The sequence below is a fragment of the Anopheles merus genome, chromosome 2L (genome assembly GCF_017562075.2).
Source record: "Anopheles merus strain MAF chromosome 2L, AmerM5.1, whole genome shotgun sequence".
In the NCBI taxonomy this organism is placed as follows: domain Eukaryota; kingdom Metazoa; phylum Arthropoda; class Insecta; order Diptera; family Culicidae; genus Anopheles; species Anopheles merus.
This window is the reverse complement of record NC_054083.1, coordinates 9,041,317-9,052,474: the sequence shown is the minus strand read 5'-3', so window position 1 is coordinate 9,052,474 and position 11,158 is coordinate 9,041,317.

Here is an 11,158-nt window from a genome sequence, read left to right as displayed (position 1 = left end):
TCTCTTGCACGATTGCTCTCAGCCATTCCTTCCTTGCACCCTCTGTGATGAAAACCAGGTCTCCTGGTATTAGTTGTCTACATGGCTCTAACCATTTACTGCGGCAGTTTAGTGTCGGCACATATTCCTTCAGCCATCGATCCCACATGGCCTCTGCTAGGACAATCGCTCGTTGGTAGCTACATCTTAGCGCGTTCGCTAGTTCTGGTGTGGTGCGAAGTGTTTGTTTCCTTCCTGCCGAGCTGCCTAGAAGCAAATGGTTAGGGGTTAGCGCTTCCCTGTCCGATGAAGTTTGTGGCATATAAGTGAGTGGCCGAGAGTTGATCAAATATTCCACGTCTGTCAACACGGTAATGAGCACTTCGTCATTCAACTTTCTGCCATAATTCAACCCGTTTAACCCTACTTTAACGCTGCGGACCAGTCGTTCCCAAACTCCACCCATGTGTGTTGCGGAAGGAGGGTTGAAGATCCACTTTGTGTGGGTGTTTGTAAAGGTGGCTGCACAGGTGTGGTTCAGTTCTTTCATTTGCCTTTTAAGTTCGTTGCTGGCGCCTTGAAAATTGGTCCCATTGTCGGAGTAAATCTCCGCCGGTGGCCCTCTGCGGCAGACAAATCTTTTGATGGCCATTGTGCAGGACTCGGTAGAGAGGCTGTATGCGACCTCGAGATGGACTGCACGTGTCGCGAGGCAAGTGAAAACGGCCACATATCGTTTCTCGTGCCGTCGCGCATTTACGATATCTATTGGCCCCAAATAGTCAACTCCTACGTTTGTGAATGGGTGCAGGAAGGGGGTAAATCGTTGCTCCGGTAGCGAAGCCATTCCAGGATTTTGTGACTTACACTTTTTTATTTTGCAGTATTGTCATGTTTTCCTCACTCTATCAACCGCTGCTCTTAAGAATGGAATGTAGTACCGCTGTCGAACTTCATTTACCACGGTTTCCCGATTTGCATGCCCATATTGCACGTGGTAGTGTTGCAGGAGCAGTTCTGTCGTGAGGTGTGATGAGGGTAAGATGATTGGAAATCTAGCGTCGTAAGGAATATTGCTCGCGTTCGCGGTTAGCCCATTTACTCGTAAAATCCCGCATTCATCTATAAACGGGTCAATGCTGTACAGAAGGCTTGATTTTCCGACCACTTGTTTGTTTTCGTCCCCTGCTGCTTTCTGGAGGACTTTGAGCTCTTTTCCAAAACAATCGCTTTGTGCTAACTTTATCAGAAGTTTTTCAGCGAGTTGAAGTTCTTCGGATTGTAGTGGTTCTAACTCATGTTGCATTTTGCATTTAATGATTTGAGCCTGTTTCTCGGTAGCTTCGAGCGTCTTTATGAGTTTACCAATCCGTTTTAGTTTGCAGTTTCTTATAAACCTGTAGACCTTGGCTACAGTGCGTAATAGTATATTCCATTTCGAGATTCGGCTGATATCTATGAGCAGTAGATCCGAAGGCGTAATGGAATGAGCCAATAGAGGGACTCTTCTCTCGATTATTGTTGTGCGAATTGGTTTTTGTTCAGGCCAACACTCTTTGGGATGGTAGAGGAATGAAGGACCGTTGAGCCATCGACCTCCTGCTTCTATTTCCGTGTCCTTATTCCATTTGGTCAGACAGTCTGCTGGATTCTCTTTAGAGGGGACGTATCTCCAGTCAGCTGTGTCTGTTAAGGTGCGAATCTCTCCGACTCGGTGTGCTATGTATTGTTTATATTCCCTAGGGGGTGATCGAATCCAGGCAAGAACGACTTCTGAATCAGTGTGTATGTATTTTTCAGTTATTCAAGTCGTGATTTTCACCGACAGTTTTCATTGATCTTGATCCTAGAAGTGCTGCTTGCAGTTCAAGCCTGGGTACGGACAAATGTTTAAGGGGTGCCACTTTGCTTCGAGACATCACCAATGCACAACGAATAGACTTGCCTTCTGCCAATCTAAGATATGCTACGCATCCGTAAGCCTGTTCGCTAGCATCCGTAAATACATGCAATTGCACCGCTTCTTGTGTAGTCGAGCATGCACCTTTGAAGTACCAACGTGGTATATTAATTTTATAAATACTGGGAAGTATGGCTACCCAGTTATTCCATTTGATTAGCTCTTCGTCGCCCACTTGCTCGTCCCAATCGATACGGGTTTGCCACAAATCTTGCATCAGTAAGCGTCCGTGAATTAGAGTGGGTGCTAGTACTCCAAGAGGGTCGAAAATGCTCATTATCGCTCTCAATGCAATTCGTTTCGTGGGTCTTTTTCCTTCAACCACATATGGAATTAGTTCCTTGAGCCAGGACCAGGGAATATATATATATATATAGTTATGAAATATATTTCCAAAGCCAAGTGGTCAGCGATCCTAAAATAGTTAGAGAGCACTGCTGTAACTATATGATTTGCAGAATATTTTATGCCGCATATCAGTACTACAACCAATATCACAAATACTTTATTAATACTTGTAAATAAAATATCACCAACATCCAGCTATTATTTATACTCATAAAATACATTGTTAATACACAAAGAAACTTTAAACACGGCCGGCTGTGGGCGTCTTAATAGCGGTCTAGATGAAGTGGGTAGTGAGATGAAAAAAAAAATCAGGTTATGATTAAAATCATTACGTTGTTGAGGTTTTTGTAATCTGATCTAGCTTTTGTCTGATCGGATTAGCTTTGAATCTATATTCACTTTATGGGTAAGGCAGTTTTTAAATAATTTTTGAAAACCTTTTTGCACATTTTGGTTTGTATTCTCAAAACAATCAAAACTTCCAAGAATGCCAACGGCATACGGAAATGATTACTGGTGGTCCTTTCCTTGGTGACCGGCATTAGCGTTTTGCGGGAGTAACAACAATCATCGTCAACAACTGTACTCTACTCACAAGAATAGCAGCGAAGCGCAGATCAAAGAATGTTTTTCTAAGAATTATTGCGGTTGGCCAAAATCTCATCGCACACATAACAGTATTGATGTACTTTGAAGAGTTTAAATCGTAATACAAAAAAAAACTCAATTTTGCTGCAGCATATTTGGTTCAAAATCAACTGCTTGCGTTGGTGATGCCAGCGGAACGGAAAGTTAATAAAAATCAGCATCGGTCGGAAAGGGTTAATCTACTACAAACACTCTTTTTAATACTTCTGTATAGAACACCATCCTAACTTTGCTACTTTAAAATTATAAACAGGTTATAACTTTTACACATACCAAAAACCAAACATTAAAAATGTAACTACCGCCAAACGGTTATTTACTTACTTGGTAAAAAATGGCTGATTGGAAGGTTAGTTTTTCGAACCAACACTTGATGATGATGTGCTTTGCTTTTTTCATGACTTAACAAAGCCACTCTACCCATAGTGTTGATTTTTATTTTTTTGTTACACCATTTGCAAACCGCTGCATATACGTCCTTCGGGTCAGGAGAACACCATGGAAATGAATTTTCATAGTTTGGATTGTATGTGGTAGGCATAGCAGACAATCTATGGGAGACTATTATTAATAATTAATAAATCAACCAATTTGCAGCCAGTGCTGTATAAAACTTACCTGATAGCAAATTAAGTAATTTGAAAAACACACTTCAATAAACTGAATATCAACCAATTCAAACGATACCGTGATTTGCACTTGCACTTTGAGAATCCAATTTTAAATCTTATCACATCACATTCGATGCTGTTCTGTTCAACTCAAACCGCAAAATGAACTAAAAGTGTCCACAACCACGACAATCGAAGCCTCCAACTAGCCAGCGATTCGAACCCCCCCCCCCCACCCACTCTTACTTACTCCATCATTTATTCTGTTGCAGCTTAAGCTTTTGATTTCATTCTATACACATACCATTACACGATCACGGCTGCGCTATCGAAACGGTTGTTCTTCGATTCTCGGGAACGGAAACGACGCAAGACTCATCCATACTACTAGAGCACCCATTCTGCATAGGCTAGAGCAAAACCCCGTGAAAACAAAAGAGCAACAATTGGACTGTGGGAGAAAAGGCAGATCAACGTGCGCGCACGATTTCTGGGACTCCACACAATCGGGCGGAATGATGGTAAAGACCATCCAAACCGAAACGTAAAATTCCAATGTGGTTGGTACGTTGAAATTGTTTAAGGGGGGAGGGAGGATAACAAGTTCCCAAAAAATAATACATATCGCCTGGACAAATACGGGGCGTAATGTGGATCGCCCACTCCACCCACCGTTAAATCCGCCACTGCCACAACCTACGGTGTGTTGAACAAAATACAGACGCACGGAATAGCGTGTACCCGATTCGGCGAACGTAAAGTTTGCACCAGTGCGAATGAGAAGTACAATCAATTCGTACCATATGACGATGAAACAGACTGTGTTTTCCATAGACATTGGTGCGACGATGTAGGTAAGCCCGCGGTAGGTTGGGAAAAAAACACATAAGAAAGCAGGTGGCTGAAAATACACTTGGTACACGAGAGCTGTGATATATTCCCGTTTTTTTTAGCGAAATTCCCGGTTTTTCCCGGTTTTTCCCGGATAAATAAAATTCCCGGCTGATTCCCGGTTTTCCCGGTTTTCCCGGTTGAGTGGCCACCCTGGACAGATCATTATCCAAAATGCTTGGATCTAAATAGATGATATCCATCTCATCATCACCATCGATGGTAAAATTTCGATTCATGATCTGAAAGGGTTGACAAATGCAAATATATTAGCATCATGCGAGCACATGGTCACCGCGGCGAGATGGTCGAATGTGCGGCGGGAAGGATCAACCAGCGATGATTCACCAAATCCAGCGATCGAATAGCGACATACGCGCGCAGTGTAAAATAAAATAGAAAAATAAATATGTACTCATCGTCTATGAATATATATATACACTATCACTATTACACTTGCTATATGGCAGCGGCAGCAGGCACACACGGGGGGTCAAACAAGAATGACGCGCAGGGTGTGAGTGAAGATGACGGCGAATGGTGTGGGGGTACGGATAAAGATCAATATACATTGCCCAAAATACAGACAGAGATACAGATACAAGAACACACAGCTGTGTGTGCGACAGAACTTGTTTTTTTTATCAATCTTGGACTGAAATATTTCGCATTCAAAATTGTTGCAAATTTATAAATGAAATATTTCGAAGTTTTCAGCGCTGAAATTTTTAGATTGAAATATCTCGCTCGCTTTTTCGATCGCTTTTGGCGGAAAGCGGTCGAAAATCCGAGCTACAAAACTGCTCGATTTTGTCGTGCGGGGTAGTGTTACGAGTGAAGCGTTCCGCTCACGCTATATAGTGCAACGCTAGGATAAGACAAAGCGGCGCGTTAGTGATCGCGCGGAGGACAACGTAACCCGCACAACAAAATCGAGCAGTTTTTGAGCTCGCTTTCTAGCTCGCTTTCCGCCGAAACCGATCGAGAAAGCGAGCAGAAACATCCGAAGAACCGAACGAAGCTCTTGATCGGTTGAAGCGTTTACGGTCGTTCGAGAGAGCGCGCTGTCCGTGTATGTCTCTTTTTGACAAAAAAGCTCCGGTACGCGACCGTGTTGGCGCAAAAATGATAATGGCCGAAAAATGTTTCACATCCACGTTTTCTTTCTCCCCTCTTTTCCCTTTCACCTCGCTTTATCGTTATTGGTTTTTGCTCTCTAGCTACATTGAGCGAGTGGCTGAGAAGTTTTCGATCGCTTTGCGCAACGGGAAGGATCGACGAAAGATTGTCAAAGATAGAGCAATTGAGAAGAAGCAGAAGAAGGGGGGGGGGTTCGTCCGGTCATTCCTCCTCGGGAGAGAGGTCAAGTGGTGGCAAACTTGGATACGAAGGATTATTAACTCGGTGGACGGGAAACTAGAAGGTGGAATAAAATTTGATATTAACACGGTGTAACGAAAAAAAAACTTAGTTTCTTTTATTAATGTAAAGTGTAGTTTAGTCCACGAGGTAACGTTTATCGCATGGCTCAACATGCACCAATCGCTCAACTCGTGAGCATCGATCATCATCAACGAAGACGGACCCGAACGAGGACGAAGGACGAAGGTAAACGAGACCTCGGTTTGAGGGATAGAAATAAATTGTATGAATTCTCTTCAACCCCAACCATCGAACGAGTAAGGTCTAAGTATCATCATATCCGAAAGTCCGCTAATCGTTCATCTCTCAAAAGAGGTATTGTTGACGCTGGGATGTCAAATGATAATTTGCGAAAGTGAGTTGACTTATTTATAATTTTTCTATGATTGCCACTCACGCAAGTGGCAACTCACCCACTAGTCATCATTTTCTATCGTACTCATTACTATTTGACGAAACACACTTTCGTCAATTTAACATTTGACATCCAAGCGCCAACAGGTATAGATTGTCTATCACATTGGAAAGCCTCAGAATTGTACACGTTCCTTCGGTACACAAGCATTCCATTATTGAGGAAATTTCTTTCACCTTATGCTTTCAAACACTTTTTGTTACTGTTTTACGCAATTACCATATTACGCAGCAAATATCGCTATTCAAAATGGAAATCAGCTAATACAATGCTAGAAACGCTTGTTTTACATTTAAAAACAATTTGTAACGAGCAACATACACAATTTAATTCATGTTTACGACGATGTAGATAATTTTGGTCCTTTAAACACAATATCGGCATATATTTTCGAAAATGCACTCAATTTTTTGAAGAAAATGCTTAGAGGCCGCAGCAATATTTAGAACAAGTTATTAAGCGAACATTAGAATTGATACAATTTGAGTCATTAGATAAATATGAGAAAACGAAATATCCAAAGCTAGGAAAAAAGAAAAATCAAACAATGTTGCATATGAGAAAAGATTTCGATCGATGCAAGGAATTCTAAGACCTGTGGTTTTTAAGTAAGGACCAAAGCGTTTAAACATTTTTGGGCACCATTGAGTGAAATTCGGAAATAACAGTTTTTGCACAAAACATGGCTGTTGTAGAAGAAGCATTTGATCCTCCATGCTCCTCACTGGATTTACTTATATATAAAGGGAGCATAAAAGATTTAGCTTCAGAAACAGTTACGCTTAAAGCAAGTTATGAACAAATTAGTAGCAGCAGGAACAGATTACCCAGACACTTTTATCTTAAAAAATAAAAATAAAAAAAAGTCAATGTCCAGGTGTTTGTTTTTCACTTGGTGTTATTATTGCGCAATCGTCTTGCAGCCGTTCTGAGGTGCGAGGCGCGTTTCATATTACCGTAGCGTTATGATTTTTATGAGCGGTCGGTTCACGCTTCCTGTCCTACGGTTTGTGTATACTGAACATTTATTGCATGGTAAGTTTTTTATCTGGCCTGATTCAATTGCTGGTTAATTGGAGTTTTTTTTAGTTGGATGGTTTCGGCTAGCAACAACTATTTTAAGGTGGCTTTTTGAGTTGGTCAAACTCTTAACTGTAATTCTATTGAGTTTTTACGATGTGTTTGAACTACTGTTAGCAGTAAATCTACTACAGCATGCCTTAGCTTATTTGAAAAAAATCAGCTACCATCTCATCATCGCCTTCTACAGCACTAGTACAAGCAATGTGCTTGAATAGGTTAATAACATTTCTAAAGGTTCGCATGGCTGCTTTTGAAATATTTACTGTGGCCTGTTCAACTGCAACTACACAAACTATAATCGAACATAAAATCTTATGCTTGCAACATTCTATTGTTTTACAAGGTTTCAGTTACAGCATGGCCCAACCAATCCTGAATTTTAATGCGGAAAGATTCCCTGGGAAGATCACTATTGAATTTTACAAGCTGTTCTACGGGCGAGATTTTAACAAAAATTTATCTGTGAAAATGTTGTTCTGGTGGTTTCCATCGGTCGTATGTTATTGGTTAATAGGTTCACTTCAGGCCTCCACTTCAAGCCTTATGTTCTCTTTTTAACTGCGTATTTCACTTACACCTGTTACCAGCTACGTTCGAATCGCAAACCGCCTGCTTCGAATCGCATGCCACTACGATCGAATGCGTGCATCCGCGGTTGAATCGCGTGCCAGTACGGTCGAATCGTGTTCCACTACGGTCGCATCGTGTGCCACTACGATCGAATCGTTTGCCGCTACCATTGGATATCTGAATGGTAGAGCATAGTAAACTGTTTGTAAGTTTGCTATCTTGACCAGCAAAACAAAAGATAGCAAAACAGTAAACTGTGCCTAGCCAGTTTTACTATTAATAATAATTCCTTTGGTGGATTAAACTTTTCTATATCATTGTGGAAAAATTGCAATCCATTGATTATGTTTTTTCGATGGTTGAAGAGTTCTGACATACATGAGCTTTTTTCTGTCATCACCAATTTGGAAGACGAGAAGCGTCGTTCAGCCTCAGCGTTGGAATGGGAAATGGTGATGACAATTTGGAACAGTTTTTTGAGTTCAATGTAATTACGCTGCCGGAAAAGAACAGCATAAAACTCCAAATCATCATTATAAGGTGGGAGGGATTTTTAGTACCACAATTGTATCAAATTTTTTAGTACCACAATTTCTTCAAAAACACGAACTTTGTCGAGTTTAAAATCGAACTTTTCAGCTAGTTTCAACATTTTTTCCTCTGCTTTAATGGAGAAAACCTTTGTAAGTTTTATGTATGAACCGAGATGGTAAAATTCGTGGGGAATGTTACTCTCAAGCAAATATGTTATTAATTTTACTACATACTTTTTCATACCTTTTTTAACAGTGGTTATGACCTGTTCATTTGTCTCATACTTAGATAAATAACTAGGCAAAATTATCTCGTCACTTTTTTATAATCCACTGTCTAAGTCCAAATGTTTAGTTTCAAAAACAGTCTCTAGCTTTTCGACTTCATAAATTTTTGCTAACCAACACGACATAAAAGATTTTATATATTCGTAAATTTGAATTTTCGAATTTAATTGACTTTTCGGCATCACTGCACACCTCAATAACAAACCGAATTACGGACTTGATACCTTTTATAGACAGTATCCTAACAATAATCTCTTCATAATAACCACCCACTTGGATGGTACATCAAAATAGTGGTAAACTATCTTCGGTGTGACAAAACATTTGAGAATCATTTTTGGCATGATTTCTATCAAATTTGTACAAACTAATTTTCAATCGTGCGCTCGTTTGTGGATCTAATTTGGCTACTATGGATCTTAAGCTATTTAAATATGCATTCTTTATAATTTCGGAAGTTTTATATGAGAAAACAACTGATGAAAAAACGACAAAAAAAGCTTTCAACATATTTCGTTATGGTGGTTTTGCATCATGACACTAACGTGTAAAGACTTTACCCCGTGGCAAAGATATTTTTCATGTGCTATCAATTGTTGATTTACAGATGTCATCACACAACCTTAAAAAAGGATAACCGGAAGTCATGGACCAACCAGCCACTGGAGAAAGCATACAAATCTGCGAAGAACGGATGCGAACTTCTTGTTAAACAGCAGCCATGCATTATGCTGTTAATCACACGACGCTGATGATGCACCTCACGACTAGATACAGGAGATTTCAGGGGTTTTCTTAATTTTGGCACACTCTCTTGAATATGTTTGATGGGAAGTGTACTTTATGTGACAATAAAACTAAGGAGCAACGATCGGACTGCAGAAACGACGCCACCTCAACTATCAGTGCCAGTGTGGGCACCCAGGGCGGAATGAAGGCAGAGGCCCGAAACCAAAATGCAAAATGCCAATGTACAGGCGATGTGTGATCGAGTAACCTTAAAATTGCGAAAAGGGACAAAAATTATCAGTTATGTTCAAAAATTGGGATCGCCCACTAAATCCACCGTTAAATTCGACACGACCGCAACTTCACGAGAGATGAATAACAAAAGACGAGTAGAGGAAAGCGGGGCAAAATGGACATGTTAAGCAGTTTACTGAATATTCCCTTTGAATATGCCACAAAACATAATTTTTCTTTCAATATTGTATGCCTCCACCCTTTATATATGGATTAAAATTGCCACATAGAATGAAAACAACTTAAAAACATAAAAATAATGTTAAATAAAAGTTGATGTTTTACGAGAAGTTATTTTTGACACGCGGGGTAAAATGGGCATAGCCCTGGGGCAAAATGGGCATATGTAAACAAACTGTGAAGCGTCACTGGGGCAAAATGGGCCACAACAACTGCGCTTAGGTAATGGTCTATGCTTTTGCGCACGTTTCGTGAATTGTATTTTCTTTCTATCTTTTGTTTTGCTGGTCAAGATAGCCCTTAAAATTCTTCCAAAAATATGTTATCAAAATCAAAACAGTTTTTACACGTTTAAATCTACAAAATCAAATCTTTTGAAGCTGTGTCTGTTATCATTACTGAAGCGACAAATACAACACCATAGACTCAGCCTCACTAAGCGCCGTATGTCAAAAGCATCTGCCCATTTTGCCCCACGTGAAGCAATTTTGTATTTTTTAGTAAAAATACGCAATCAATCGCCTTGCTTTCTTCGGAAAAATTGTATAGAAATATCATGTCTTTAAAAATATACCCTGTAAAACTCTCAAACACCTCTGTTGCTACGTGTGTAGCACTCGATTAAGTGAGTCGCAAACGGTAAAGATTATTTTACAAACTGTTGTTTATTCACGCAGATTTCAAGCAGTTTTAAAATTGGTGTTGTCTTTCCGCGTTCTGATTTGCAACTAATTTTGCGGTTAGCGATGGCGCCCTGTTCTCGATCAGCTGTGCGAACTTGACCCTAGTTGAACCGCTTCCTGATTGGTCCTATTCTGGGAGAACTAGTTGTCGCACAAACTAACCCTGTCGTCCCTTTCGGTGCATCTAGTACGCCACCTGACGGGTAAATTGGGAGTTAAGTCGATCTGCTCTTGACAGATCGATGTTTACAAATATTATTTTCTGTCTAGAACGCATGTGGTCTATATCGTGCCAAAAACCTCTGTGACACTGGTTTAAGCTTATTTTCTACGTGGCAAAAATTACATCAATATTCTACTAAGCCATATCTTGCATTTTTCTTGGTTATTTGTTATGTAAGGGTTATGAAACTTACATGGTGTTCATAGAACACTCTAATGAATACATTTTGAGCATTGGAAAGTATATTTGTAGTCTATTAATGCTTAAATAGATGGTGCCCATTTGGCCCCACATGCCC